Below are 19,878 nucleotides of genomic sequence, written 5' to 3'. Positions count from 1 at the left end.
AAAGAGGTTTTTCATGTAACAGCAGACCAGAAAACTGTTTCCTTGTTGATAGTCCTGAAATGTATTTCTTTAAAGAAGTTAATAGTTACAGCACCTGACTGAGCAAACATTTAAACATCTCTATGGCATTTCTGAAGTAGCGCTAGCTTATTTGTTATGATCAAATTCCATCAATTATTAGCCCACTTGAAGTTAGAATAACTTTTTGGCACACAAAAAGGCTCCATAAAAATATCTTTGTTCTAACAACTGTGAAGCACTAACTAAAGTTTTCATGACTCTAAATCCTTTTCCAACTGGCAATATTAGAACGTTGATAAAATATTTTATAAAATAGAAATGTCCTTTAATAGTAAGTCAAGCCAGTCAAGTTACAAAAAACATTTACCCAAGCATATACTAATAGTTTCCATGGTCTTCACCTTGAAAACAAACATTAGTGGTTGGGTGTTAAAGTTGTTCTGGAGAAAAACACCTGTCTAGGAGCAGCTTAGTACTAGTTACAAATCTGTGACTTCATCAACACTGTGTGATACAGGCTCTCGCTCAGATCTACACCAGAAGAAAAACCCCAGGAAGGAATTCATGAGAGTGGATTCTTAACATTAGGGAGGAGAATGGTGTTTCAAGATGCACTTGGCTAACAGATCAGTTAAGAGTAGCATTATTCTAAGTAGAGGAAGGAAATAAAAGGGGAGTGACCACAATGGTGACAAGCGTAGCATAAAAAAGTACAGCCTAGCCACATAAGGAAGTAGGAAGGTTTAAAATAATTTAACACTATTGCCAGAGGATCAAAATGTTGAACTTCAACACGTCAGAAAATAACCCCCCAACACACACGATCCTGCAATGGACTTTGGATCTTTGCAGCTCTGTCCGGTTGAAAGCTGTTTGATCGAATAAAGCACCTGTAGCAAGAATTATTCATGTGGTGTTAGCTCCATATACATGGGAATGGCATTAAGCACAAATATGTGATAGTGGTTTCCAATCAAATGCCTGCAATAAAATTAACGGTGGCTTCATAGTCTCCTCTACCCAAAGATCCTGATGTGCAAATTTACCTAGCTCATTGGCTGATTTATGGAGCAATTTCAGTTATATATAATGCAATTAACAATCGGCATACCCCTGTAGTCCTAACTGCAGAGCCATGTAGACAAGCCTTCAGTTGCATGAGAGGGACTATGATTCATTCAACAGTATATGCCTATTTCAATATTAAGTATTTGTTTAAAATAAGGTTATTGTTGTGTTACTGCTGATATAATTATAGCTACACTTCAATAACAAAAGCATATCCTTCAACAGCTAAACAAGGACTGTGATAAGTTTGTTATAATGATAATTATGCTTGGAAGGATTCGATTTTTATCGGTAAATGTCAGTAAACATCAATTTCACCAAACACATGCAAACAGACAGAAAAAAAATCTTTCCATTGATAACTGAAATTTACAGATAGGCAAAGTAAGAAGAATACTGCTTGACAACTTATTAGAGTTTGATTTAAGGATATTTACTGTGTATGTTTTGACATGATATGTTGACAATGTGTATTTTAACAATTATAAAGCTTTTTTGTTTGGAATCTCAGTGTCTGTTAAATAATTAGTCTGACCCTGCATAATTTCCCATAACTGTTACACTTTAAAATCGATAAAAAATATTTTTAAAATGCTTAAAATAAACACTGATATTACTCATCAAAATTATAAAAAAAATCAATCTGCAAAGTATAATTATAATATTGTTCTTTTCTCTAAGTATGATGCATTCTCATACTGCATGTCATTACAAGGGAACACAGAACAACCTAGTTTGGAATTTGATAGCTTGTAAATAGAGAAAACAACTGTTTAGACGCAAGTGTAAGGACTTAGATTGGAAACAAGTATGCATCCACCATCTTGCTCCCAGTAACAACATAAATCAGAACCACATTTCTATGGTCTGCTTTTAGCAATTTTTACTGATACAATAATAATTTATCCTCCCAGGGAACAATCTGGCATCATGATGCTGAATGGCCACATCACTATAATTTGTATGGCATAATCCATTTATTAAACAAGAATCGTAAAAGCTTGTTTATTCCCTAACAATAAGCAAAACATTTTATACAACTTTATGTCATACCATTTTCCTTCCTTTTGATTAATTTCACACTTAACAATGGACATGAATTCTTTTTGAGTAATGATGTCTATAGTATAACCTGTAATTCCTGAAACAGACGAAATCAACCTCACCCTGCATCAATGGGCTGGGACACACAGAACCCACATGTCATGCAATGGAAGGGAACAGCTAGTAACATAGGTGTCGAACTACAGCAGGGCTGGAGGAGTATGATTGGCAGTTCCTGTTCAGGAAAAATACATGTCTCTGGAGAATGGCCTGATAACAGAAATGCTGTATATTTATCTGCCTGCAAGTAATATTTGGAAAAGCTTTAAATACACTTAAAGTTTGTCTCCGAATAATTACTACTTGAACATTTAAACTTCACTGTTTCAACCTCTAAAGATATCCCAAACACTCTTCTTGTAATAGCAGAGAATCACTTGTAAAAAGCCATATCCTTCCAGAAGATTTAAAAAATGCAAAAGAGATTTTGCCTTTGGAAGCCATTTATGAAACTGATATTTTCATTAGAAAAAGTTAATAGCAACATGGGTCACTTACCCAACTCAATGTTTAGGAAACTGAAAATTTGGCTGTTTTTTAACCATAAGCCACCTGTTGTGGTTTATAGGAGTCAACAGACCATGAAAATATGTAAGAGGTACAGTATATCATAGTGAAAATTCTACTTAAATCAACTACTATATACTCTACTTCCAACTGGAAATCAGGCATATCAACTATACTGTAGCTAAGACTCTTTCAGATAATCATTATGTTCATAATAAAATACAGCTATAAACTGTAGTTCAAAATACAGCTATGAACTATTACTTCTTGACAATGTTTTTAATTTTGGTCTTTGCTTCCAATTAATAAAGGGAAACTGCAATATGAAAAGGAGATATTTTAAATTATCTAAATACAAGGAAGAATAATTATTTTTCAGACACCACTATAGGTGGGAGGCAGTTATGCTGGCAGCAGGATGATATAGAATAGGACACAGAAAATGCAGCTCAGAATCCATTTCTAAAGAAGAAAATTTCTATAGCACAAAACTGATTGCTGATTACCATGCTGACCAATGTTTTCTCATTGCTACCACATCCTCCCACCGTCAGTTTACCATTTCTACACCTACTGCCTACCCTATATTCTTATCCTTAGATTACAAAACTCTCCAGGGCAGGGACCCTCTTTTTGCAATGTGCCTGTACAGCACCTAACACAATAGTGCTGTAAGCCATAACCGGGGACCATAGGCAGTACCATAATTAAAGAACAAAACAAAACAAATCAAAAGCATGGTAGGCACTTTACAGGCAATAAGAGGACTGGCTTCCTCCTACAAAGTTTGCAATCTTACAATGCGAAGGATTACATATATAAACAAACACACACTGCCTCATTTCAACTGTGTTCAATAAGGAGCTGTATTCCCTTTGTCCTATTTGACTAGAGTTACTGCTGGGATGTATCAATGGAACGGCAGCTCCCGCTAAGAGACCAATTACAGTTACGACTATAATGAAACAGTGACAGGTATTTCTAACCACTGTTTTGAAGACTCGCACTGAATACACGAGACATGGAGAAACACAAGAAGGCATAGAATAAAGATTTCATTGGAAAGAGTGTAGGGAATACACGTTACTCACAAGAGCTTCTGCAGGCCTCCCAAGCTCATGGCAATAAAGCATTTATATCATACCACACCAGAATATATATTTTGCTTACACCACATTTTACAGAGATAAAAACCTGTGGCGCTTCCCAGAGGGCATTCAGGGTTGTGAGGTACCTTGCTACCACCTGCCCTAGCACAAGGGAGCCTTGTCTGTGCCTGCCACAGGTCAGCTCCTCAACTCCACTGGCCACAGGCAACACAATCCCTCCCCTCTAAATCCTACACGGGGCCCACTCACTCTCATCCAGGTTAGCAGTAGACATACTCCAACCCCTGAGCCCTACAATCATCTCCCTGCTCCACTGGACACCTGCAGTATTCACAGATTTGCTGCTTCCAAACAAGCAGTACACCTTAGCTTACTGCTTACACTTCCAACACACATAACTTCAACATGCATACCGAAGAACGTCAAAGTTACGAACACCAAAGTTAGCAACTAACCAGACAACCACACACCTCATTTGGAACTGAAAGTACGCAATCAGGCAGCAGCAGAGACGAAAAAAAAAAAAAAAGCAAATACAATACAGTACTGCAGCAGTTCTCAAACCGTGGGTTGGGACCCCAAAGTTGGTCACAACCCCATTTTAAGGGGATTGCTAAGGCCAGCATTAGACTTGCTGGGCCCCAGGGCTGAAGCCTGAGCTCCACCCACACCTGGAGTGGCGGGGCTCAGGCCCCCCCATTCCCCAGATCATGTAGTAATTTTGTTGTTAGAAGGGGGTCACGGTGCAATGAAGCTTGAGAACACCTGAAGTACTGTGTTAAACCTAAACTACTAAAAAATAAAGGGAAAGCAGCATTTTTCTTCTGCATAGTAAAATTTCAAAGCTGTATTAAGCCAATGTTCAGTTGTAAACTTTTGAAAGAACAACCATAATGTTTTGTTCAGAGTTACGAACATTTCAGAGTTTTGAATAACCGCCATTCCAAAGGTGTTCATAACCGAGGTTCTACTGTACAGTGAAACAAGAAAAAGTTTATATAACAAGGTACAGAGATTTAAGTGACAGCAAGTAGTAGTACTGGGAACAAATTTTACATACAAAATAAAATCATAGCACACATTCTAGAACTTAGATTTACTTAACTAGATACTTTCATGTCTTATAGAGCAACGTGCACCCAAAGTCCTTCCAGCAAGGCTTGGCTGTGATCTTCCATTCATGAGACAAGTCATGCTGTCAGCTTGACTTCCCAGTGAAGGATCTAGATTTTTCTGTTTGCACCCCCAGACATAGCAGAAGAATCCACTGTCCTTATTCATAAACAGGTCACCTCCTGCCTGCGTTTTTTCCTGTATACTCCTGTCTTGTAGATTTTGCAATCTGAATCAGCATCTGGATCAGTATGCAAACAGGTCTACGTTGTGAGACATACAATATACAATAACCAGACAGGGAGATAAGTGTGTTACCCTCTGCCTGGAAGGAACTTGTCCGAGATATGTCACATCCTGGTTACCTGCCTTACGAACATAATTTTCAGAATAAACACAACTCCTTAAATATTATTTATATATGCATTTTGCAATGATAACAATCACCAGTGGTCTACTGGCCCTCAGACACCTCACAGGCCACCCTTTAGTGGAAAAATTATGCATATCTCTGACTCGGGGATCCCTGTAAAACTATGCACCCTTGGGCCTTCTGCTAGTTGGGACCAAGAAGTCCCACGGTCATCAAGGTATTTTAGAAGTGTTAGAGTTCTATAATTTATCAGGACTATTTTTCTTATCCTCCTGCATGTAAAGCCAAATGACAGAGTCATCTATAGTGTCCTTAGAGGAGAGGAAAAGTAACTAATAAAGGTTAAAATTATCGAAAAGTTTTTTTCAGAAGTCAATGTTAAGGTCCAATCTCTCAATCAGCCAGGGCTAGAAGGAAATGCTTTGTACTACTTGAAATGGGAAGATGCCCAATTCTAAACTGTTCCCATTTCTAGTTTGGGTGATTTATGATATCCTGTCAAGGCAGATTATTTTATTTAAGAGTACTTGTGGGGGGAAGGACAGTGGGGAGGTCTACATTTTGAAGGTAAGGAGAAACATTTTAATTTTTTAAAATGGCAACTTTTTGAAAGCCACTCAGAAATTTGAAGCATTGGAAAGAGTCTTGGTAGAAATTAATTAGTGGACTGAATATAGGTGAGATGGGTAAGGGTCATGATAAATTCATCATATGGATAACCACCATGTGTGTTAAATTTCTAAATGTGACAGGAATTAAAACACCTACACCACACACATACTACACAATTAACCGTTAAGAGCCCAATCTAAATCCCTGCATAAAACCTGAGTAAATGTCTGTTTTGGTAGTCATTAAATCTTATAATGATTACCTGCTTATGTGCTAATTTGTACTGGACCTTTCACTGTGAATTAGCAAGTTTCTACTGTGTACTCCTGTAAAGGCGTAAATGCAGAATGAGCGAGAAGCTGGATTAACAGGATTCAGTTACTGAATGCAAAGCCAAAGTCAGTTATCCCAACTTCTTGAACTCACATGTTGGATCTCCTGGTACAAATTCCATTGTTGGCAGGAGCCTGTGCCAATGCTACCAGAGCCCAGAAGTTAAACTGGTTTCAAAAGGATCAGTGTTCAAACTGAAATTGTTCGCAACATTGACTTCTTGTCAGCATAATATGGCTTCTTGTTAAAAAATACAAAGGGAAAAATATTTCAGTCCTCTCCCTTATACCACCCAACACCCCATGTGCCAAGACTTTCAGGAGTGACTAGATATTCGAGGTGCACTATGTGAGACACCTTAGAGGAGACCAATTTTCATGAAGTATTAATCACCCCACCCTCTGAAAGTCAGGCCTTGTTAAGGTGTTTCAGATAAGGGACTCAAAATCTGAGGCACACAAAATCATTAGCCACATATGGAAATCCATCTCCCCACCTCCTTTAAAAACAACCAAAACAAAACAGTCATGTTTTTAAAGCAGAGGAAATTTTAAGTATATTGCACTTCTCTATGTATTATATGGAGATACAGGAAATAGAAGTCTTCAATCCCAGCAAGAGACTAAGTAACTACTGAAATTTTATCTGCGCATAGAACAATTAAGACAAAATTTTGTTATTATTAAGTAGATTAATTAATGCTCACAAAGTGCTATAAAAATGAAAAGCATTTTATATACTGCTATTATTAAATCATGATTAACAATTTAATGTTAAATATGTGAAAACAGAACATATCACATGCAAAAACATTCAAACAATTTCTAAAAACTAATCTCAGAAAAGTGATTACAACTAAAGCATCCTGAGACAAATAAAATGAACAAGTGATATATTTAGCTTCATTGCATACTCCTCTTTCCAGAGATAGAGTTCCTTCAGTATGTGTGATTTAAAAAAAAAAATCCCATCTCTGCCAGGAAATGAGGGCACACTTTTCTCGCTCCACACAGATGACCTGCTTTAAATAGTCTTATATAACTATAAATGAGGTTAGATTTGTCTTACCACATATTTGCACTTATTTTTCAGTCTGCACCACATTCACATGTGTTAAAAATTTCCCCAAACATGTTCAGCTAAAATGATCTAACAAGCTGGGGTGGGTCAGAATCATTGGTACTCAGTGGGACACAGCTGGTGCTCGTTAAAAGCAGAAATGGTCCCTTCAAGTTTCATGAAGAATGAGCATGCTCGCTCTTCCTGGTATATTTTCTTTTGAGAGCAGAGCAGCCATTCTCTCCTAGGAAGAGAACACAAGCCATCCCTGAGACAGTATCAACAACTAACAGAGCATTTCCCGCAAACCAGGTGGTTTCCCAGCAACAAGCAGAAGTGGATGTATTTCAGCACTGGGTGAAGTGGATGACATTTCTCTTGCCTACCTCCATAAGGGTATTGTAAGGCTTAATTAATGTTTGAAAAGCTCTTAGCTACTGTAATTGAAAGCCCTAAATACTTTGCAATTCTATAATAATTTAGGGTTGTTTTTTGTTTTGTTTTTGTTAGTACATAGTGGGAGGGGGAGAGAAGAGAGAAATGTCCCTTTCAGAAGCTTTCTTGTAGCATTATTAGCAGACTGCCCTAAAAGGACCACATTGAGGACCATTATTAAGAAAAAAAAAAGCACAGTAAAGTATCCATGTGTGAGAGGTAAACGGAACAGAAAGTCCAGATATCAACAAACCGCAGCAGCAGGAAGTCACCTAAAACTTCCCTTTGGCAGACATTACCCATCTCCTCTAGGGCTTTGTCTACACTAGAAAACTTCGTACCCATGATACAGCAGCTGCCAACAATGTGCAGTTGGAGTAGTAGTAGCAAGAATATACATGTTAAGGGGTTTTTATCACTGTGTCATAAAAACCTCTCAGCAAGTTATGACACAGTGATGTCTGCTCCTGTCTATACTAGTAGATTAGCTACTGTTGCTGTAACGTGGGTACTAATTTTTCTAGAGCTCACGCATCCTAAAGTTAAAGGAACAGCCACAGCCCTAAATGGATGCGACCAACTGCAAACTGGTCCTCTGGTAGCCCAACATCAAAGTCCTCTTGAATACAAAAGGAAATTCAATGGACAATAAGTTGCTTTGGAAGTTTGCTTCCATTTCCTAGCAAGGTTAAATTAAGTTACTCTAATAAAACCTAAACCTAAACAAACTAATCTCTTTAGATCTATAAAAACAAACTAAGGAGAATACCCTGAGTTGATCTTGTGAATAGAATTGAACAGCTATCAAAAGCATTGTGTAATGAAACTTCATGAATGATTCTAAAATGAATAAATGTTGCTCTAATTTTTCCTTACTAGCCAAGAAGGCCTTCTCTGTGCAAAAGAAATACAAAGAGATAGAGAAAGACAACACTCAACAGGGACTTCAATCAGTAACCAGAAATAAATTTAACTACAGTGGAGCATATTTGCTCCTAGCTTTAGGATTAATTAGTTGGATAGCTGTGAGAGAAATCTGACAAAGGTGTAAACTCAATAGAATTATTTTAATTCTCCTCTTCTAGTCTCACCAGGCAGAAACTTGCTCAACATTCTAGCCCCTAAACCTGGGGCACAAGTACTCTACAGGTAACAGAGGACATGTTTGCAAGTCATTTCCCAGAATCAAGTTGAGGTTATCTAGCAAAGAAACAGGGTGAGAAACATATATCAGTCATAGATGTGGCTGACAGAGGTGAACTGAAGGTCTCCTGGAGGAAAATTAGCCTTGATTCTTTCACACCACAAGTAAAACTAAGATCCTGAAGACTTCTGGTCACTGACGTTCCACAGCACTAGTCTCAACCGTAGGGCTGTTTACATTGGTATCCTGACCAAAACTCCAACTAAGGTATGATGTAATTTACCCACCTAAATCCTCCCTCCCGTTTCAAATTGAAATGATATTCCTTCCTTCTTGTCTTAAGCCACTGTGAAGTGTTGCTGTGTACCACTAAACAGGTGCCATGTTTTACTCCAAATCTGGATGCATTTCAGTGGTGGGTGAAAGTGATCCTTACATATAATTTGGACCTTAGTTAAGCCTGTAACGTGCCCTCAGAATCCTTCTCTACCATGTGCCATATATAGCTATATAATATTATACCACATATGAAGCATCAAAGTTCTTTTAATCGTGTGACTTCTTAACAGCTTTAATCTCATTCAAGCTTCAGAAACATCTGGCCTTCAATTAAGTAGTTTGTGGGATTTAAGTTAACGTTTCTACCCCAGCTGCCAACATCTGCACAGCTAGTGAGCTCGTACTTTCTCCCATGTTCGGATCATCTGTTCTGATAAATAGCATTGCTTACAAGTTTCAGTCTCTGCCTAATTAACATATTGAGTCTTTGGCTTCTGAAAAAGCTATTGCAGATACATGACAAAAACTGGAAGGAATCCCCACCATCTCGCAAAATATCTGTGTTATTGGTGAAAGTGTTTTTTCTGCACTAGATCATCCTCTTAGGACAGCTATTTAAAATCCTTTGAGAGTCACAAGTGCAACTGAATTTGGTGGCCTAGTACCAAGTACATACAAATTCACATCACACTTTCACCACTGTATGGACATTGGATCAAGCACTGCAAAGTATCCTTTCAAGAAAGGTTCAGGACTAGAATAGCAGGAGCAGTTGAGTAAATGAGAAGCCACTGGTTAAGTCAGGTGCATTGTTAGAATTTAAAAGTTAGCACAGCTCATGTCTATGTAGCTTGTTCCCAATAAATGTTAATTACGCTCTGTAATGGGATCTACAAACCCCATGCTGAACACAGGCAGAAGGGGGAGCAGTCTCTCTCCTGTTTACAAGCAAACAGCTTGATCACAACAACCCCATGCAGCTGCCAGAGCTGTCAGTTATGGAGGCAGGCACCTATAGCTGCAACCAATAAAGGAAACAGGGCCTGCTATAAAGGGGAGCATGCAGAGAAGGAAAGGGAGGCAGAAAGACCTGGGATAACAAGGTGGCAACAGCCCTGCACCAGGCTACCTCCAAGAAAACAGCTAGGAGACAGAGATGGCAGCAAGCCCAAAAAGCAAAGGGCTGACAGGCTTAATTGAAGGTGAGGGTCCAAGAACTGTCCTAAGAGCAAACTACAGAGGGATTTTTCAGTCAGAAGAAGCTGAGGCCCCTCAAGAGACCACCCCAAGAGGTAGTGACATGCCCTTAGCATTTTTAACCAATAATTACGCTAACAGTACGTTAGGATCAAATAGGAAAGCAATAGAAAATGAGGGGAAAAAAAAATCACAGTACCACTATATAAATCAATTATGCGCCTTCACCTTGAATACTGTATCTAATTCTGGTCACCTCATCTCAAAAAAGGTATAGTGGAACTGGAAAAGGTTAAGAGGAAGGCCACAAAGATAATCAAGGGTCTGAAATGGCTTCCATACAAGGAGAGTCTAAAAAGAGTAGGGCCATTAGGCTTAGAAAAGAGGTGACTAAGTGGGGATATGATAGAGATCTATAAAATCACGAATGGTGTTGAAAAAGTGGATAGAGAAGCATTATTAACCTTTCCACAATACCAAAACCAAAGGTCACCTAATGAAATTAATAGGCAACAGGTTGAGTAGAAACAAGAGGAAATACTTTTTTTCCACACAACATACAACTAACCTGTGGAACTCATTGCCATGGGATGTTATGATGGCCGAAAGTAAAACTGTGGTACTCTGTACCTCAAAACAACACCCCAGAACCCCGATATTCACCACTGACATATAATTATATGTTTTGTACAAAGTATGCCTTGTGAGGTATCATTTAAAGTCTTGATCTGTTGAACATTAATATCCTGTTGGATGGTATGTGCTATCATAGTATGTAAAGTTATGAAGTTTTGCTGGGTTTGTTACTGAAATATGTTGTGAGGCTGGAAACACCCACAGCCAGGCCTTTCAGGTACAACCATGGAATAGCCGGACACGCTGATGGCCCATTAAAGAGAATCCACTATCCCAGGAATGGAATAAAATGGAGCCTTCTCAGAGAGAGCGTGTATACAGGGGAGACTACTTGACCAATAGGAGTGGACCCCCAAGTCACAAGCAAAAATCTTTCCAGCAAGCTGGAAGAAACTATACAAGAGGGGAAAGGGACATCACCAGTTGGCCTCACTCCCCCCAGAACTCAACACCTAGAAACACATCTGAAGGACAAAAGACTTTGAACTGGGGAGGTGGTCCCAGGCTGGAGGAGAGTTCCAGACTGTGTACTGAAGATCTGTGACCGGTTTGTACTATCTATCAGGGTGAGACACTGCTTGATTCAAATCCTGTTTAGTTTATAGAACTCAGATTGTGAACTTCCTTTTATTTATTAGGTAACCAACTTTGATCTTGCATCCAACAAAGTGGGTATTCACCCATGAAAGCTTATATGTCTGTTAGTCTATAAGGTGCCACAGGACTCTTTGCAACTTTGATCTCTACACTTACTACTTATAATCAATTAAATTTTTCTGTAATTAATAAATATTTTATATTTGACCTAAAACAGTGCATTTTGGTTGAATTGCATGGGAAATCTCAGATCAGCTTACAAAGGCTACAAAGGTAGCCTGGTGCAGGGCTGTTGCCACCTTGTTATCCCAGGTCTTTCTGCCTCCCTTTCCTTCTCTGCATGTCCTCTCCACATCGAGGGAGGGGCAGACTGGGTAATGAACTTACACTACTCAAGCTTCTTGACCAGGGACTGTTTCATACTAGGTGTATGTACACCTACCTCAATAAGGAACCATGCGGAGAGATGCTACCGTAGTAGCAGTAGTAGAAGAGAGTGGTGATGAGAAAAGAAATCAACATTGAAGACAATTCCTGAAAGCATGCACCATGATCTAGTCTAGGAGAAAAGAAAATGTGGAGTGAAGCCAGGAAGTGAAAGCCCAAAACTATAAAATACATATAGTTGCTAGAATAGGATTCAACTAATACATTATTGGAAGAACTTCAATGTCATTTTTCAACAATACTTTTTTGCATTATTCAAGCTCTATAGCACATCAAATACTATTTGACGAGCATATTTGATGAATTCTGGCAAAGTTCTAATAATGTATTTGGCAAATATTTGTTCTGCTCTGTCATTATCCAGTAGAAAACTGAACAACAATGTTATACACAGTATACAATAAACAGTGCAAAAAACTGATACGCCTTTATATTGCAGGGGGTTTGGCCACACAATTTACATCCTGACTAACTGGCTTAGTTCTCATATTAGAAGGCACTGGAGAAATTGTTTAAGTCCTGTAAGTTTCCAATGCCAGAAGGATTTGCCAGAATAACTTCAACCTACTTACCATGCTGCATTTTAAGTTGTATCATCAATCTTTTTAATGAAGTGCCAAATCTGAAGTTATTTCAAGAACAAGGTGGGTGGTAGCTTTAAAAATATTCTGTAGCCTGTGAAAGGACAAGAGCATGCATACATAAGAGTATCTTTCTTGTGTAATGCATTTCACTTTATTGGTTTTAACAATTGGTATTATTCATATAGTGTCAAATGTGCACTAGACACTTATAAGACAAGAGAAGGATTTTAAATAGTTTTTAAAAGATACACAGAAAAGACAAAACAAGAACACTAAAATCCGTATCGATAGTATGTATTTAGTCACATTGGTCTTTTTCCATAAAGGCCCATAAGCAATTATATAAATAGGGATCACTTTACCCACCAATGAACAGACTTGTCAGATGGAACATGAACTCTGTTTAACAACATGCAGCAACACTGCTCTGCAGACTAGCACAGGAAGTGCAGAGGAATGCTGTATCAAACTGAAACCAAATCTAGGGGTGCAGAATCTAATTACTTAAACTGGAGTTTGGCTAGGATCACAAGAGCTAATGCCCCTTCTTGTGGAAAAGTGCCATGCCAGTTTTTATTTTCATCTCAACAATGCATCACACAACACAATATAAACGTTACACGGTAAAATTAGGAGAGAAAAGGATGCGGCAAACCTTTAGGCTTCCAATCAGCATTTTGCACGAGCATGAGAAATGTTGATTCAAGTTGTAGCTTCTGACTTTCGTGGAACAGCTGAATGTAGGGCTATGTCTACGCTCACAGTAGTGTGTAGACAAGTACAGGCACTGCACATGTAGCTACATGCTGCAACGAAAAGGCAGGCTGCATCCAGGCTTGTCACTGAGGTGTGTAGCTACACATGGCAGTGAAAAGCTTTGACAACGGGGAGGTGCAGGGTGCAGGCTCTGGGAGGGAGTTTGGGTGCAGGGTGGGGCTCCAGGCTGGGGCAGAGTGTTGGGGTGCATGAGGGGGTACAGGATTCTGGCTCTGGGAGGGGATCAGGGCTGGGGTGCTCGCTTCCGCCAGGCAGCCGTTACTTCCAGCAGCTCCTGGTCGGCGGGCGCAGCGAGGCTAAGGCAGGCTCCCTGTCTAACCCGGCCCCACACCGCTCCTGGAACAGGCCAGAGTGCCCCTGCGGCCCCCTGGGGGTGGGGGGTAGAAGGTATGTGGCTCGCATGCTGCCCCTTTCTGCAAGCACCGCCCCCACAGCTCTCACGGCCAACAGGAGCTGTGGGGACGGTGCTTGCAGAAAGGGGCAGCAGGCAGAGGGAGACCTCTGACCCACACCCCCCCACAGGGTCATGGGGCTGCGCTGGCCGCTTCCGGGAGCAGCATGGGGCCAGGGTACAGAGTCTGCCTTAGTGGCAGCCATGCTGCACCACCAGAGATCGCGATCTCCTAGAGGGAGATCCTCTAGGATCAACCAGTCAATCGTGATCGACCAGTTGGTGACCACTGCCCTCGCCTAAGCCCTGCCTCACAGTCTACACTGCTGTTTACACCTGTGGTAGCTTGGCACGCAGCATCTGTACTCTATATGCCACCATAAGTGTAAACGTCCCTTGGGAATGCCGTAGCATGAAGGAGCAACAAAAGAAAACCCCAAACCATGCTTCATTCTGAAGCGACCCAATTAGCCAACCCAGGAACCGCAATGGCTAAGTCTGAAGAGATTTATTACTAACAATTCTGGTTCAGAATGACAGTGGCCATGAGCTTAAAGCTGAGGGAAGGCATAAAACTTAGAACTTCTTTAAGACTGAGCGGACGGCAGAAACCCCACACTCTGAGTGTAGGAAAGAAAAATACACTCATGCTTCATTTTCAACTATAAAAAGAATTCATTCTCTGTGTAACTTTTCTTTGAGACATGCAAAATGTAAGCTTTATGTAGACTAACTGCCCTGTATATTTTAATTACAGTGATATTTTTCCAAGTATGGCTCTTTATACAAGGATCACTGTTTTGTTCATTCAAAGGGCTCTCTGTTTTCTCTATTCTAGACATCCCACCACATATGCCAATATCTTGGTATGTAAGAAGGCACTCTTGGAAACTTTTAAAGTAGTTTAATCAATACTAGCATTTTGCTGTAACATTACACTGTGTGTAAACTACCTGAGTGGTGGAGCACCTATGATGCTAGGAAATTAATCAAGCTACAGGACTTCAGCAGAAACTCGACAGATGCTTAACCTGAACAAGCCTTTTCTCTCCTAGTCACTTACTGCCCTCAATAAAAAGCCCCAAAAGACCTAGGTCTCTCATTGTGCTAAATGTTGCACACAGAAGGCAGAGATAGCCATGGGCCAAGCCCAGTGCTTAATTTGTAATGAGAGGTGCCAGGGCTCAAGCCATTAGGTGCTGGGGCTCAAGCAATTTTTTTTTTACATTCATAACTGATGCAGCAAGCCCAGAGGTGCCAGGGCTATGAACTGCCAAGCCTGGAGATGCCAGGGCTCAGCCCTGGCACAAATTAAGCACTGTCGAAACCCCAAAGAATGTAAGTATATGAGTGTGCAGTTATTTACATCACAGAATTTAACCCATTACACTGGAATGCTTGTTACACTACCCTATCTATATTCTGAAATGGGGCCTTTCCTTTTACTGTAGGCTTGAATTCAGTCAGATGGCTGTTCAATGGTCAGTGTTAATGAGTTGGTGATTTCAGCCCAGTTCCCGGTGTACTGATGGAAACTTCCCAGAATCTCCACCTCAGCTAGTACTAACTGGTACTTTGCAAAGAAGCCAAGGACTAAAATGGACTGTCTCAGCCACTTTCTCACCTCCATAAGTAGTCCCCCACCAAGTCTGGGTTAAAACACAGGAAGGTTGAGAGGAAGCTAGAACTAACATTGTCTAACTTTATCCCCATCAACTTTACCATACTTGATATGGAGATCGATCCAGAAACTCTCTCAAGCAATAAATATTCAATAAATATTGAAAAGATTCAAGCAAAAGTAGTTGGCAATAAACAATTATTACCTTTGAATGGAAGTCAATACAATTTTCCCTAGCAGAGATTTCAAAATATTAAGGTCTATTTAACTGTCTCCTTCCCCATTTTAGACAGAGACCTCTGATCAAACACTTTGCCATGAACATATACCACTAATTCGGATTTGTGTCCTACAGTATTAACAACACAGATTTTGAAGCTCTCTTTTTTTACTAGTTTAGTTATTTCATCTCCCTGCCAAGCCAGTGGAAAAAGCAGAGGAAATTTTTCAACAGCAATTAGAGATTACAGCACTAGCTGCAGGAAGCATTTCCTTACCAACATAAAATACATCATCAAAACTGAAAAGGGAGTAAGGTTATGAAAGTGACAAGTGCAAGGATAGTCAATGAAACATTCACTGAGACTATACATTTTAAATACTAAATTGCACAAGTCAATAGATTACCAATCTGAAATATTAAAGCAACTGGTGATCATTAAAAACCTAATGGCCTGCAAATTCTGCTATTCAAAACTAAAGCCATTTGTGAATAAAATGAGTACTGAAAATATTTAAAAACAAAGGATGAGAGAGACCTGTAACCCCAATCCACACCCCTAATTTCCCACCCATGTCCCCAAATTTCTAAAAAATGATAAATTCCCTCCCATGTAAGAGCCTTTCATACCAATATTGAAACTGGGGAGAATTTTTCCACCTACAGAGCTCATAACTTCTTAATTGTAGATTTACAATGAAAACCCTAATTGATCTATAACTACAAAAGCATAGAAAATTTTGTGATAATTTACCCACTGACTTCTACGAGACAAAAATAACTGTCATGCGCTCTGAAGGTGTTATTTGATTTAAATTCCATCTTTATTAAATTTTAGGAAATGACAAAAGAAATATTACCCAGGTAGGCATAAGAAGTATTCTGCATATACTGCATTACTGCGTATAAAGACTGTGTCTAGAACTCATTTATTGATTTATAGAAATAAATTCAGCTGGTATTTGGCAGAGAACAATGGCTATTATTCAAACCTATGAACAGTACAATTGAAAAAAATTTGTATTAAAATATGCGTGTAACTAATCAGTATAACACAATTACAAGCTTATAATACTTCAAATTTGTCCATCAAGAATCTTATCTATAACAATCACATAAAATTAAGCCAGATATTTGAGATGCAGAATACACTAAAAATCAACTGTTTGTACATACTGTTTTCAAACTGTTAGCGGCAGTGGTGTTTACATAATTTAGATAGATTAGTTAAACCTAAAAGAAAGCAAACACACTGAGTAGCTTTTTTGTGACAGTCAATGTCAGTTAAGTGGGATTCCATAACTACAGGAAGAGATACAAGGACTGAAATATCTATTTTTTGCAGTTACTTGATATAAGAAATCATAAGGCATCTACATGATCACAGCCAAATTGGAATAAAATGGCTCTAAGCATTGAACAGATGTACATTCTGTTCTATGCAGCATGAAGTATAAATTGTATAGTTTAACTGCCAAATTACAAGTGTATTTCCTGTATAGGATGCTCTACACCCTTTCCTGTACTACCAGATCAAAGGAAACACACCCATCTCTTTCACAAAATTTTGGTATAATAGAATCATAGGACTGGAAGGGACATCGAGAGGCCATCTAGTCCAGTCCCCTGCACTCACGGCAGGACTAAGTATGATCTAGACCATCCCTGACAGGTGTTTGTCTAAGCTGCTCTTAAAAATCTCCAATGATGGAGATTTCACAACCTCCCTAGTCAATTTATTCCAGTGCTTAACCAGGGGCAGCAGGTTTGTATAATTTTTGGTGGTGCCCAGAACAGGTCCAAGTCCTGTCCCCACTCCCCCACCTAAGCTCTGGGAGGGAGTTTGGGTGTGGGCTCTGGGCTGGGGTAGAGGGGTGAGGTGGGGTGCAGGAGCAGGGGGCAGGCTCTGGGATATAGTTAGGGTGCAGGCGGTTGGGTTGCGGGAGCGGGGGTGGGCTCTGGGAGAGAGTTGGGTGTGAGGAGCAAGCTCTGGGAGGGAGTTGGGAAGCAGGAGGGGGTGCAGGGGGCGGGCGTTTGGGTGCGGGCTCTGGGCTGGGGCAGGGAGTTGGGATACAGGAGTGGGGAGCGGGCTCTGGGAGGGATTTTGGGTGTGTTGGGTCTGGGCTTGGGATTGGGGTGCGGGAGAGGATGAGGGGTGAGGCGCTTACCTTGGGCGGCTCCCAAAAGCAACCCGCACCTCCCTCTGGCAGCAGCTCCTAGGTGGGGGGCTGGAGGGGTCTCTGGGCGCTGCTACCTGCAGGCACTGCCCCAGCAGCTCCATTGGGCACAGTTCACAGAGTCAGCCTTCAGGGTTGGGGCAGCGTGTGGCAACACTGCCTCACCCATGCCCCACCAGGGGCCGCAGGGACAAGCCTGCAGCTTCCAGAAGTGGAGCGGGCGGGCAGGAAGCCGCCTTAGCCCCGTTGCGCTGCTGGTGGTGGCCATGGGGGCCCCGGGCCCTTTTAAATTGCCCAGGGCAGGCAGGCAGGGCCGGGGGTGACGCCCCGAGGGCGGCACGCGCGGGCAGCAGCGGAGGAGAGACCCGGCCCCGAACTTTGGTGGAGCCGGGCCCCTGTGCTCTCATATTCGTTGAGCATGCGCACTAAGGGCCCATACAACTCACTGCCCCTGTGCTTAACCATCCAGATAGTTAGGAAAAACTTCCTAATGTCCAACCTAAACCAAATTTACTGCAATTTAAGCCCATTGCTTCTTGTCCTAGCCTCAGAGGTTAAGGAGAATAATTTTTCTCCCTCCTCCTTTCAAGTACCTTTTATGTACTTGAAAACTGGTCTCATGTCCCCTTCTCAATCTTCTCTTCTATAATAAGGAGAATGAGTAAAAATTTTTACATGAAAGCAACTCTCAGATTCTAAGGTCAGAAGGGACCATCTATTCTGACCTTCTGCACAAGAGAGGTCTGAGAATTTCACTAATTACCCCAGCATTGAGCCCAATAACTTGTGTTTGGCTAAACCATCTTCTAACAAGACATCCAATCTTAACTGAAGACATCAAGAGATGGAGAACCCACTATTTCCCTGGGTGGTTTGTTCCAATGTTCACTGTTAAAAACGTGTGCCTTATTTCTAACTTGAAATTGGCTGGTTTTAACTTCCAGTCATTGCTTCTTGTTATGCCTGGACTGAAGATCCCTTAGAACCCAGTATTTTCTTCCTGTGAAGGCACTTGCATGCTAATCAAATCACCTCTCAGCCTTCTGTTTGATGAGCTTGTCTTTCACAAGAAGGCATTTTCTGCAGCCCTACAATAATTTCTGTGGCTTTTCTCTGCACCCTCTCCAATTTTTCAACATCCTTTTTAAAACATAGATACCAGAACTATATGCAGTATCCTAGACAGCGTCACCAATGGTGTATAGAAGTAAAATCACCTCCCTACTCATGCTCACTATTTGCCTGTTTATACATCCAAGGATCCCACTGGCCCCTTTTGCCACAGCACTGAACTAGGAGCTCATGTTCATCTGCTTATCCACCAGCACTCCTAAATCCTTTTCAGTGTCACTAATTTCCAGAATACAGTCCCCCATCCTTTAGGTGTACTCTGTACCTAGATGTATCACCTTGCATTTGGCTATATTAAAATACACTTTGCCCAAATGGGCCCAGCTAACCAACTGTCCAGATGGCTTTGTATGACTCCTTATTTTTCACCACTCTAGCAATCATTGTGTCATCTGCAAATTTTATCAGCAGAGATTTTACGTTTACGTCTAGATTATCGAAAAGTATATTGAACGCAGTATAAGAATAATAATATTCAGCTCAGTTGTTACTGAAGAGTTATTTCTAGGGTTCCTACATTTTGTAATGAAAGACTGAAATCTGATCTATTATGACATTCATTTTCTTACGTATCTATCTAGACTAAGTATAATCTTTTGTCTGCAGGGACTCGGAATAAAACCGTGCTTCACAAATGAGAACTATATACTAGAATATTGTCATTTAATTTATGTTAATTCTGTAACTTGTTCAACTCAAAGACTGTAGCAATATTTTGTTTTATCTGTCCACAACAGGAAAAAAACAAACAAACAATGACTTGGTGAATGTTAATATTGGAAGTTGCACTGATAGTATTAAAAAAGGTAGAAAAGAATAAGAAAAGTCATTCTAAATAAAACCATGAAGAAAATAGTTCAGCAAAGTAAGGAACCACCAGATTAGATTGCTTGTCCAATAAAGAAGATTCTATGGCTAAACAAATATAACCAGTTTTAAGCCA

At 40.3% G+C, this 19,878-nt stretch overlaps 1 protein-coding gene across 2 annotated transcripts in view; it reads right to left on the bottom strand.

Annotated features, from left to right (window-relative positions):
- MGAT5 (alpha-1,6-mannosylglycoprotein 6-beta-N-acetylglucosaminyltransferase) overlaps positions 1-19,878 on the bottom strand; it is a 229,209-nt gene that overhangs the window by 191,960 nt on the left and 17,371 nt on the right. The window contains exons 3-4 of one of the 2 annotated variants that reach the window (XM_074967256.1): positions 12,607-12,709; positions 12,030-12,146 (exon numbers count right to left, since the gene is read on the bottom strand). The exons of the other annotated variant lie outside the window; for it this stretch is intronic. The gene's annotated coding sequence lies outside the window, so the exon portion shown is untranslated. The remainder of the gene's footprint in view (positions 1-12,029; positions 12,147-12,606; positions 12,710-19,878) is intronic. 2 annotated transcript variants of the gene reach the window in all.

Source organism: Natator depressus, chromosome 11 (assembly GCF_965152275.1).
Source record: "Natator depressus isolate rNatDep1 chromosome 11, rNatDep2.hap1, whole genome shotgun sequence".
NCBI lineage: Eukaryota > Metazoa > Chordata > Testudines > Cheloniidae > Natator > Natator depressus.
The sequence above is the reverse complement of the archived record's forward strand: the minus strand, read 5'-3'. Positions and strand labels throughout refer to the sequence as shown.